General features: G+C 41.4%; 1 protein-coding gene across 5 annotated transcripts in view; it reads left to right on the top strand.

Moving 5' to 3' along the window:
• Positions 1–13,200, top strand: part of Satb2 (SATB homeobox 2) — a 179,284-nt gene that overhangs the window by 146,276 nt on the left and 19,808 nt on the right. The gene's annotated exons all lie outside the window — the stretch shown is intronic.

The following is a 13,200-nucleotide window of genomic DNA, read 5'->3' as shown; positions in this document are numbered from 1 at the left end:
CCAGCCTGGTCTACAAAGTGAGTTCCAGGACAGCCAGGGCTATACAGAGAAACCCTGTCTCGAAAAACCAAAAAAAAAAAAAAAAAAAAAAAGAGTAGACATTCCGCCCTCTAGGAAGCGCCTCATCACCTGTCGCCCTTACTTTTCTCGTTTTCTGCAGCCTGGTTCAGTCTTCTGATTCAAACCAATAGAAGACCAAAGATTGCTTCAGCAGCCAGGGACTTTTCATCCCTTATATTCAAGGTCTGTCTTAGTCCAGTACAAGAGCAAATTTTTTTCTGTAAAGTTTTATTCTTGATAGTAGCAGCAGGTAGAACCATCTCAACCACATGTCCGTGATGAAAGTGGAAACTCATAGTTTTGTGGGTTTGCCGTGTTTTTTTATTTTTTTTATTATTGTTTGTTTTTACTTTTGGAGATAGGGTTTCACTATACAGCACAAGTCAACCTCAAATTTGAGATCCTCCTACTTCAGCATTCCCAGTGCCATCGTGCCTAGAAACAGAAATTTGAAATAACCCCATGGTTATTCACTATTCACTGCAGTGAGGAGCCCTTCTCTTTGGTACTAGCTCTCACCACACCTGTCTGGATTCCTGTGCAGACGTTATCATCTATGTGGCTCTAGCTAGATGAGTTCAGTCGTCACACAGTTGGCCCGTCTAAGAGAACTAACTCTCAACCAGGCAGTTCACTCATTTGTTCTTTTGTGTTTTCCATATCGGAGGTAGTTCATGGGTAAGGCAAATCAGCCTTTGTGATTTTCAGTGTGCTGTGCTGTGCCAGTTCATGTCGACTTCCGGTACTTCTAAGACAAATTCCCTTACACTCTAGATGTTTATTCCTATCACACAGCTCTTAACTAAGGAATTTACAAACAAGGCCATTTCTTCCACTCTGAATTTGCCCTGTGTATCAGTATTGACTCTCCCACTACTGTTAAAACCTGAGCCTCCCTGTGAGTGACAACACTGCTTCAGTGAATTTATAATATCAGAAAAGTATAAATCTATGGATTCATTACTTATTACAATCATGGTATAAAAATGAGGGATAACACTGGAACAGCTGGCAATGCTCTTAAACTAGAGAATGCAGCCAGCACAGCCTCCTTAGAAGTACCACTGTGCCTGGTAGAAGACTTGAAATATACCTACCATAATGACATTGTCTATGGCTGAGCACATGCTAGTCCATTGGACTTAAGAGTTGGGATTTAACGTGTACTTTTCTATCATTTGCAATATAAAAAAGATAGGTATGCTTACATATTTTAGGAACTTTAAAATTCATCTATAAACTTACTATTGGTTTAGTAATGCTGCATTTTGTCTAACAGGGTAGGGTAGGAAATGTACCATCACTAAATCATTAAGGATGAATTAAATTGGTGATGGGTATAGGTGTCTCATATGTACAGCATAATAAAATGCAGCGGGGATTTCTCTTGGTGGGCATGGAAGAATACCACTTGATTTCATTGTAATTGGGTATACTAGTCTCCAGTTTTCCTTAAATGGTGACAATCAAGAGACAGTGATCTTTGGGTTTATTGACTTACTATATTGGTCTGTTAACCTGAATGCTGTGGGTACCCTGGGTCTGGCTCTACCTTCATCTGGAGTTGTCTGTGAGATTCTTCAGCTCAAAGCCCATGGTTTCTTACCAGTTGTTTGCAGACAGAATTTAGAAATGCACCACAGTCTTATGTGCACTGGAAATACACTTCTTTTAGGATCATGAAGATTTAAAAATTTAAACCCACAGTTATAAATTGTAAGGTTCTACATAAAATTTAAAGAGTCAGAAGATGTGGTCCACCAAGCTCAAGAAATCCCAAATGGCTGAAACTGCACCGTTTCCATGGGGACCCACACACCGTCATGTCACTTCATACCAACCACACCCTGTGCATTTGTACACATATCATTCCACTTTACTAATGCAAACTCTGCATACATTATGTCTCTTTGCCACTGTTGATCACCTGACCCTGGTGGTCACGTCTCTACATTTGAAGCTGCTGCATCAGAGCCATGATACTGCCTTTAATTATGGCTTTAATTTTTTTTCCTGCATACCACTTAGTTCTTTAGAATGTCACACAATATGTTCTGATCTTTTTGACTTAACCCTTTGCTTGTTGACTGATAAGTGTGTCTTTGATGTAACTTCCCATCACAGATGAATCAAGGTTACAGCTGAGACTCTACTGAGCTTAGGGCCTATGTAGGAATGTTATCATTCCTAGACTTGATCTTGATGGAAAAATGATATGTCTCCTCCTCAGAATTCATATTTCCCCAGGAATATGTAGTTTTCAGGTCACGTATCTGGCCTTACAGAGTGTCCTGTGGCTATTCTATGTGTCTTTAGAAACACCAGTTAACCTGCCTGAGTAGAAACTGTCTTTAACTCTGAACTCGCTTTGTAAAGCCACATACACCCCATGTCCACAGAAAGAGGTATATTGTCCCAAGGCAATGAACGCTGGGCCTTGGGGAAAATAAAAAGCATAGCTTCACAATAGTATGTGGTCATGTGCATCAATTCAGCATATGAAGAGACAGTAAGCATATCTCTGGCATTAAAATTTATGAAGAGGGGAGATGTTTTAAGAAATAATAATATAAAAAAGCCTCATTGGTGAGTTGATAATGGGGAGAAGCCTTAAGAAATTCTAATCTACTGAGTGCTGCTGGTTCAAGAGTAAATAGCACAGGGAAGATCAAGAGAGTGAGACAAGGGATGGAGACATGGCTTATCAGTTAAGAGCACTTATTCTTGCAGAGAACCCAGGTTCAATTCCCAGCGTCTACATAGTGGCTCACAGTAGCCATGACACCAGTTCCAGGGTATCCTGAAAATGATGCTTTCTTCTGACCTCCATGGGCACCAGGTACATACATGGTACATAGGCATACACACTTAAACACATAACACTCATACACATAAAATATAATAACTCAGAGGGCAGGGCACATGACAAGGGAAACAAAGCAAAACTAAAACATTTTGTAAAAAAAGCAAGTAAGTTTTATATTTCACTCCAGCAGGTTGGGACAAAGTTTCTTATGGTTATTGTTTTCTCCCACATGGTTATTATGACCTGATGCACTGGACCAGTGGTTCTCAACCTTCATTGTACTGAGGTCCTTTAATACAGTCCCTCCTGTTGTAGTGACACTCAACCATAAAATCATTTCATTGCTACTTCATTTGCCACTGCTATGAATCATAATGCAAACATCTGTGTTTCTAAAGGCCTTAGGCAACCCCTGTGAAAAGATCACTTGACCCCCAAAAGGTTGAGAACCACTGCCCTAGAGCAAATGGAAATCCTCAGCTTAGAATTAAAAAACTACTTGTATTCAGGCATCCATAGTAACAACTGTACTTAACAATTGGAAATATCTGAGTAGCCATTAAGCCCTGCTGCAGCCAGGATCACCAGAACACCAGCTGAGTGAGAACACAGCCATTTGTTGGCATCCCTGCTTGCCTCTGTCTGACCACACTTGCCTCTGAGAATGCAATAAAAAGAAAGGCCATTGCTCATTCTATGACTAGTCCCCGAGCAGGGTTGATTGGGAAGCATCCACCAAATTGTTGATGGAGTCCGTGGTTTACTGTTTTATTGTATTTCCACTGTACAGTTTCCGTGGGTTGTTTTCTAAGTTCAGGGATTTGGAGTTAGCTGCTGTATGGTTTCTTGAGAAGTACTTCTTTTAAAATTTTAAAGTTCTGTGCAGCACACTGAGTGAGAACATGAGACCTGGTGGTGTCGCGCAAACAACATCATTGTGCCTTTGTTCATCTGGACGAAGGCTCAGGGAACTCTTGGCATCATCTAAGCCACAGCCTCATGTTGCTGGTAGTCACCAATGGTTTGCAACCAGGGCTACATTTTCCCTCATGGGATATTTAATAGTGTATGGAAACATTTTCGATTGTTTCAATTCGAGGATACTACTAGTGTGTAAGCAAATGCTGCCAAACTCCCAGCAATATGTGAGACCATCCCCTAAACCAGACTTGGATGACACGTTAATAGTGCCTCAGTTACAGTTTCTGGGCTAGACTCACCATTGGTGCCTCACCTGTAAAACAGAACACTTTATCTCCAGGCTGATCCTGAATTTTCACTATATGAAATCCAGTATTAATAATAACAGTGATACTTCTGCCTCTTCCTCCTCCCTTTCACTTCCCTCTCCTCCGTTCTCTCATCTCCTCCTCCCTTTCTTCTTCTCCCTGCTCCTCCTTCTCCTCCTCCCTCCTCTTCTTTTTTCTCTTTCTTTTTTTCCCTCTCATCCCTTCTTTCCCCTCCTCTTTCTCCTGTCCCTTTTCCTTCTCCTTCCTCTCCCATCCCCTACCCTCTTCCCCCTCTTCCTCTTCCTCACCCATCCCCCTCTCTTCTTTCCTCTTTCTACTCCATCCTTCCTTCCTTCTCTGGCAGCGATAAGTCTTTTTGAAACCTAGATCCTCCAAATGTGAGATTTAAAATTTTATCATCTGTCCTCATTATGAAAAACCAAGAGAGTGGTTCATTTTTATCTTCTTAATAAGATGAGAAATTGGAGTTTAAAGAAGTTGAATAACTTGTTCCAAGTGAGAACTTGAATTCACATCTGTCTACCTTCCAAGTCTGACTTTTATTTGTATGTTGCAAAGCAGCATTTTCAGAACACCTACTGTTATTTGTCTGGTATTATACACAATTTTTGCATATATTTAATTTTCAATTATTCAGCTGAATAGGTATAGATTTGTGACCTTTCCTTTTTACAAGTCACACAGTTTGATGAAACTTACTGGTGTGATGTCAAAGCCCTGGGATCAGTGAACTCTGCCCTTGTGGTCAGCTGCGTTTGAGCCAACTTGGAATGTGGCTTCTCTTGCTTGAGTTGAAGATGTTGTCAGCACCAAGAAAGATATCCTGTCTTCCCACTCCAGTTGGATAGACTCTCTGTCTTGATTTATGAATTTACTTCCAAAAGAACAGCTTCTAGGAAAATAAATAGATAAGCCAATTAATTAATTAAAGATGTTTGCAAATTCTCTAACCAGGTTACTACAATTTTTTTCCCATCTTGGATGCATTCCAAGCTCCTATGCAAAACCTGCTGTTTGAATGTAGTTTCAGTTTTCAGTCCTTGCTGTGCTATTAAGGAGCTATGGTAGTGAATTTTTGCCCTATTTACTACATTGGGGCAGGTGAGTATAAAGAAGTTGGTCCTCATAAGGAGGATTCTTGATTTCTGTGTCACCAGTTAGGATTGCAGTGTGTTTAATTTAAAAAAAAAAAGTGTTACACAGGAATATATAGAAATAGAAATTGGGGGGGGGGGTTGTTTTTTGTTTTTTGTTTTTTGGTTTGTTTGGTTGGTTGGTTTTGCTACCAGTTCTTTTTAGGCAATTGCTGTGTTCATCCCTATGTTCATAGCCCCAACTGTGCTGAAAAATTTTCCCCAGGGAGTTGGAGCAGTTCCTTAGGAGCCAGAATCAGCTTCTTAGACAGTTGCTATATAGACCTGGGTTTTAGTCCACATTTGAGAACGGAGGCCTGCTTGCTTGCTTTGGTTAAATTTAAAGTTCCATTAACGTCTTTTATCATAGTAGAGGAAACAGACAGTGAAGAACTTCATGGAAATCCATGTACAGGACTCTGAGTGTGGTTAGCTGTGTAGAGGGCAGAGGGGTGTTCAGTCAAAAGTTCATGAACTCACCTCACTTCCCATCTTTCACACAGCCTCTTCCCATGCCAGCTTCCTTCTCTAATAAGCTTTTCTTCCAAATCATCACCTGTTTTGCCCTCATGGCTTCTACTTCTCCACACTGTAACCTCTGTGTACCACTCATAATTTCTCTGCATTCTAATTATTCCTCATCAGAACCTGAGCCTGTCTTTGTCCACTCCTCTACTTCAAGGTGTTTTCCCCGTCCTGACTCAAGCCAGTGTATTGTGTTCACCCATATATACTACCTTAGATTACAAGCCAGTTCATTGTGTTCTCCCATATATACTACCGTAGATTACTCCCAAAGAGAAAGTGACCTATCCACTTTATCCCTCTGAAGGCAGGTTTTCATGGCATGGATTTCCAAGCAGTCCCACAGATGCTTGGTTCACAAGGCACTGCGTTAGAATGCGTTTGCAAGACCCTTCTTTTGCAAGCATCAGAACAACCTTAAGACGTTGATTAGGAAGTAGAAAAGCTGTGGGTTCTGGACTATTCATAAGTAACCTGTAAATAGCCCCCTCCCCTTAGTCAGAAAATTAATCACATTTAGGAGAATATGTTCCTTGGGACTATTTTTTGTGTGTGTGTCAGAATAGATGTTTTGCAAGTGTGATGGACAAGCTCAACATAATCATATTGAAGGGGATTCATATTGCCTGTTTTTTGCACTATGGTTTATGAGTACATCCTAGAAACCCAGTGCTGGAGGGGGGCTGCCAGCCCTGTGTGCTTGTGCTCCCCACACCCCCACTGATCTCCCACGCCTGCTCCTTTCATTGCAGGTTTCCTGGCATTGTCTCCATGCTTCTTTTTGTCAATCAGGGTAGATACTGATTGAACTTAATCTTCATTTCTATCTTAATTTGTATCTGGGTCTGCTATTTGTTTTATTCACAGTGGGTTCAACATCTCCTTGGGCTCATTGTTTTAATAATTGGAGCACATGCTGCACATGAAAACATCCATACACATAAAGTAAAATACATCTAAAATAAAAAGCCTAATTAGTACTTAAAAGCATAAAGCTTATGAGTTCTTTTCTTTTTCAATCCAAGAAGGTAGAGGGGAAATGACTTATAAATTTTGAGGTTGGACAAACTGATCCCATGTGAATGACACAGCCATGAGAAAGAAAGACATGCAGCAGAGACAAGGCGGAGTATGTGCTGGAAGTGTCCTTCCTGTCTCCCTCCTATAAAAGTAGCAATGATTAATCAAAGCTGACATGAAGGCTGTTGTCAATACTGACCAGTTACTATTCTAAGTCCAGGCCCCCTCAAGAATTCCACCTGAGGCAAGGAAAGAACATTCCTTTACACTTCCTGAGATGTCCTCCACTCCTTTACACTTCCCAAGGTGTCCTCCACTCCTCCATACTTCCCGAGATGTCCTCCACTCCTCTATAATTCAAGAATTCCACCCGAGGCAAGGAAAGAACATTCCTTTACAATTCCTGAGATGTCCTCCACTCCTTTACACTTCCCGAGGTGTCCTCCACTCCTCCATACTTCCCGAGGTGTCCTCCACTCCTCCATACTTCCCAAGATGTCCTCCATGCCTCTATACTTCCCGAGATGTCCTCCACTCCTCTATACTTCCCGAGATGTCCTCCACTCCTCTATACTTCCCGAGATGTCCTCCACTCCTCTATACTTCCCGAGATGTCCTCCACGCCTCTATACTTCCCGAGATGTCCTCCAGTGCAACTTTTGAAAGTGGCCAGTAAACCTGTTCTCAAAGTGCAAGTTGTTGAGAGATTCCAGTGTTTTTTATTCATGGTTTTTATCTCTTCACCCAACAACTACTGAACTTCTCCAAGGTAGCAGGGTAGCAGATATTCTTCTAAGCTGTATATATTCAGTCTCACAATGGTACACAGGTCCTGCTTACTGGTTTGTTCCAATATCTCTTTGCTTCAGGCTTTTTCCTTTTTGTTTTGTTGTTGTTGTTGTTGTTTTCAGAATGAATCTGGTAGCAACTCTAAAATATATGGAGCCTCTCAGGAATGCCATTACCTTAAGATGCACACTCACACACACTTGTGCACATGTATGCATACATGTTTGAAGGTGTGAAGCCGGCAGACATTCTGAGTCACTTCTGGAGTCCAGGGTGATTTACATAGCTCTACAAAATCACATCTGCTGATTAGTAATCAAGTGGTGTTTTTAAAAATGGTTTTGATGGAAAACAGATGCATAAATAGTATATCTGCTCCACCCTTAATTTATCCCTGACCACACAGACACTTTGTTCGTGTCCGTGTCCTGGCTGTATTCACTCTTACCACCCAGAGTGACTTCTCTGACCTTTTCATGTGGCACTGGGGAAGGGCTAATTCATTGTCAGGGCACCAGCCAAACCACCTGGCTCACTGGGCATGCCTTGACCAAGGCTGTCCCTCTGTATTGAGTATTGTACACCTTGGGAGCCCCGCTCCACATTTTCTCCTTAGCATCTCTACCAGAGTGCTGTTCACTCATGGACCACTGCTGATTCGGGAGGGAGTCTTCCTCTTTACAGAAAACACACAGGACAGTCTGCAGAGAAAGGCTTTCCCATCTAGGAAGTTCCCACCAATTGCCTCTGATGATCGGGGGGTGATGACTTCACATATTTTGTTTTAGGCTTCATTACTCAAATAATGTCACAAATCCCCAAGATAATCCCAACCAAAATGACATAGAAATTGTCTGGAAAGTCAAGCCCAGTTGCCTTTCTGAGTTTAGGAAGTGTATCCTAGATACCTGGTGAAATCTACAAACTTGTTCCATAAATTTAAATATTAAAATATTTCCAAATACATCCAAATGAAAGGGCTATTGTGTTCCCCCTGCTCCCATTTTAAAAGAGATATAAAGTTGTCAAGGGGCTTTATTTAACTAGCCCATGGATCTCTGGCTCTGCCATATCACAGTGAACGCATAGGTAAGGGGAAAACTATCTCCCCCACCCCTGGAACTCTGGCCTGATGTCTAAGGCCACCACAGTAAGTTCCGAGAATGCAGTGGCTGCTGAAATATTTTTGGGAATAGTGATAATCACCCTTATCCTGGGATTCAGTGGCAGCTGAAATGAGCTGGTATTTGCTTGAGGGTATCCGAGAAATGTTGATAAACTCTGAGTAATAATTTCAGGAAAAAGTTTTATGTTATATGTATGAGTGTTCTGTCTACATGTGTGTCAGTGCATGGCATGATGCCTACTGTCATCAGGCCCAGAAGATGATTTTGGATCCATAAGACTGGAGTTATAGACAGTTATAGGGTATCATATAGATGCTGGGAACTGATCCTGGGTCCTCTGCAAAAGCAACAAGTGCTTCTAGCCACTAAGCCTTCTCTCCAGTCCCTCAGTAGGAATCTTATTCATCTTCATTAAGGATAAGGAAAATAATTTTTAGTCCAGGGAGTCCAGTATTGAGTTGAGGGTAGTGCCAGCGTATGGGTTCCTAACAGGAATATCTGAGAGTGGTCTGCTTGTTTTGAGATAGATTGAAAGACTTCAGGTACTCTGGTTTCTCCTGACTATGTCTTAAAGTCCTTCAAAAGCCAAAGTAAGACGTCTTGCTCAAGAGTAAATCCCCTCTGTGGGGAAGAGTTAGATACATTCATAGAAGGTAAAATTAGTAGCTATTTCCCCCTCCCCCTCCTCCTCTTCCCTCCTCCTCCTCCTCCTCCTCCTCTTCGACTTCGTTCTTCTTCATCTCCTCTTCCTTCTTCAGTGCTTTCACTCTTTAAAAAGCACAAAGATGCATCCACTTGATCATCACTAGGAACCTGGCTGTTTCGAGACTGTAGGGTTGTAAGGCCATGTAGTGGCTATGCTTGAATATCTTTGGTCCAATATTAAACAGACATCTGAAGCAGTTCCATGTTGGTCTTTGTGGACTTAAAGGAAAATATTAACTGGTCTTGAGGAAAGAAATGTATTTAAAAAGAGCTATTTTGGCTCGTAGTTCTAAAGGTTCCCAGCTAAGACGTGGCCCATCACTTAAGCTGTCTGGCTGAGTAGGGTGCAGATTACTTACTACATAAGGCAGGAAGCAGAAGAGAGAGAGGACAGGCTTTCTGCCACAATACCTTTGGAATAGACAACTCTGGGGACCTAAGGAGGCTCTGCGCCTTCAGTTTTCACCGCCTCCTATTAGCACCGCCCTGGTGACCTTGCCTCTAACACATAGGTCTTTGGAGTTTGCTCATCCAAATCACAGCATTCCCTAAATATTTACTATTTTCTGCATGCTTGTCGCCACCTAGGACTTTGGTGCATGATTTCAGCAACCAAAGTGTCACCTGTACCAGTTTTGTAAACTATTAATAACACGAGGTAGGTGATCTCGGGGCTCTTTATTTGCTATACTCATGCCTTGGTTTGCTTCATCTATTTTATCTCAGTGAGTGTCAAACACAAAACAAAATAAAACAAAAACCCGTTGCTCCTGGGAACGTCAAGTACAGGAGGAATGGAACTCTAGCAAGAATGTAATGATTTGGAACAGTTTACGTTAGTTAGACTCTGACCCAATCACTTTGCTCGGGACTGAGAATTCGGACTACGGCAGGAGAAAGCAAGCACTGAGTTTGAAACTCCGAGCCAAACCTACCTACAGTAGGTCTCTTTTGGAGGTCTCTCTTCAGCTGTTTCTGCTTAGTGAGGAAATCTAATGTAGCTGAAAACTACTGCTGATTTTTATTAAGTGGAAGTCTGGAAGTTCCTCTTGTAGTGATAGAAAAGCACACTTCCAATTAAAGAGAAACTGCCAAAGTTCTGACATTCATTTATTTTATTATTACTTGGCTTGACCCTAGAAATGGGGGGAATCAAGCAAACTGGCTAGGTTAACAGTCCCAAGGCCACAAGTTCAGTTTCCTCACAAGCTGTTTTGTGATCAGATTCACTGTAAATCATATAACCCTTCACCTTCTGATATCCAATCTTCTGTGGGAATATGTATTGCATGAGAGTCATCATAATCACACCGCATTGGGAAAATGACAGCTAAGCCAGGCCAAGTAAAGGGATTGCAGGGAGAAAGGTCAAGAAGCAGTGTGTGTCTCATCAAAGAAGGGATGTAGTATCACTTTCCACAGTAGAGTCGGGATATTCTGGAGTGAGTCTAGAGCAGCCTGTTACATTTTGAGAAATTGGGAGTCTTGTTGGCACACCTTTGAGAGCATAAAACTCATGGTGGCCTTACCTTGAGAATTTGCTAAGGAGACAGTGTTAATTCCAGAGAATCAATCTTTAAACACCAATAAAAAACTGAATAAATGTCAGTAAACTTTAGAAAAGAATAAAATAAAAACTTCTTTGCCATTCACATCTTTGATTTTTATAAATAAATTTTGTCAAACACCATGGTATGTATGTATGTATATATGCATGTATGTATATAATATATTAAAAGTCAGCTATTTCTAAAACCGACCACAGTGACAACACTGTAGGCACAATTGTCAATTGTCCCCTCTGTTATGAAGAGGAAGTAGAGTGACTGAGTCTTCTGTGTGTGAGGTACAATCCCAATCAGTTGCCTCATCCTGTCCCATGGGTAGATAATTCTTTGATATATCTTCACATTAGATGTACTGATTTACCAGAACCAGAGTCCCTGTCACTGTATCTGTAAGAAGATAGCCAATATGTTCTGCCTTCCCAGAACGGAGTTGGAATAGGCCCCTGGGAGTCTGCACCCCAGCCGTCTCTGTATATTTGCCCACATGCATTACGCCTCATGGACAAGTAATGTCCCCAGTGCTCCGTGTTGCCTGTCCTCAACACAAAGTGCGTCTGTAGTCAGTTCTTACCCCGCGTCCTAGTCACCTGCACTTGCAGCTCTTTAAAACCCAGTCTGAAACACCTCAGCACAGATGGAGAAGCACAGGCACTTCTAAGTTCCAGAGCTACAGAGGCACAGACCAGACATCTGATACTAATAAATAGCTTGGGTGCGGGGAGAATTAAAAATCAGATTATTTATTTAGAAAGTTGAAAGTCTGCATTTTGATGACTATTCTGTTCTCAAGAGGAAGGAGGTGCTGCGTTTAGGGGTTTGCTGTTTTCCTTTCTCATCCTCACATTTCCCCCTTCTCCCCCTCTGTCGTGTTTTGAATTAAAAATCTAAAGACAGCCTGCAAGGCTGTATACATAACTGCAAGAAGGATGCAGTAATCACAGAGTGGTCTGTGATCTCAGACATGGTGGTGTCAGGGACAGAAGACCAAATGGCAAATCCCTCACTTGCAATCAGCTTCCTTGAAATCCCTTACCACTGTAGTATCATGGATAATAGCTTATCATGGATAATTACATTTTTACAAACAGTAAAGAAAATCATTTTGCTACACACATAGTATTTTCCAGCCGGCCCAGCTTCTCAATCTTTCACAGCTTTCATGCATTAAGGCTTGTGTTTTCTTTGTTTGTTTTAAAAATACTATCACTAATAATAGGTCTGTCCTGTGATCAGCCTCCAAGTAGAAGACACGAAGGAAGATACCCCTTCCTACTGCCCCAAGTCAAACATCTGATACTTTTGTAAAACATGGTATTCCTCATGCTTTTCATTAAATGGACTACGGCAACCAAATTTTCATGCAGATTTCTAAAAGCTTTGGTCATTTTTCAGCTTGTTGCTGTGTATAATAGAATGAACTTTGTTTAGTAGCAAGTCATTGAAAGGTTCAAAAATAAAATAAAAATTGGGGAAATGGCCAGAGGAGAAATACTGTCATTGATGTCTTTGCCACTGCTATCCAGTGGTGTGAATTTTGGCTGGCCAGCCCTAAAAGCAGGTTAAAAGCAGGCGGGCCTCCCACCTGCTCTGCTAACCCATTACCTGCAGTCAGGTTCTAAGGAGCAGGAAAAACCACCTTGGGGACAGGACTCTTTCCTTAACCCCTTCTGAGCAGATACAGTGCTTCATTTTGAAAATGAAACTGAATCCCCCGAGGCCTTTGAAACTTTAATAATACACAATAAATAAAATCATATCTAATAACTCAGTGCTTTCATTTGACATCACCACCCTCTCAGTGCGCAGCAACTAGAAACATAAATACTCACAGGCTTTGAGAGCCCAGTTTCTATTTGCTAAATAAACTTGGCTGGCTTTAAATTCCTCTGTGTACAGTCATTAATACAATCCACTTTGACAGCATTTAATTAAAGTGCTTTTCTCTATTAAATTCATTAAAAGCCCCCCTCCCCGTATATAACTGCTTTCCAGATGCTGAGAGGCATGGGGTTGTCAGGCTCCCTTTGAAGAACTTCTCATTCCTCTTTGTAAAGTGTTTATTATGCTCCATTTAGGAACTGTTAAATATGACTTAGAAGGGAAGGCAGGGTCCAGGACACACACTCTATCCCTTTAGCAATCTCTTAGAAAACAAATGTTAGTTTAACTCATGTGAACAAGCATCTCTACCTACATATTTCTCTTACACTGAGTGAC

This window comes from Mus pahari, chromosome 5, assembly GCF_900095145.1.
Source record: "Mus pahari chromosome 5, PAHARI_EIJ_v1.1, whole genome shotgun sequence".
In the NCBI taxonomy this organism is placed as follows: Eukaryota; Metazoa; Chordata; class Mammalia; order Rodentia; family Muridae; genus Mus; species Mus pahari.
Note: the sequence above shows the minus strand (reverse complement) of the source record. Positions and strands in the feature narration are given on the sequence as shown.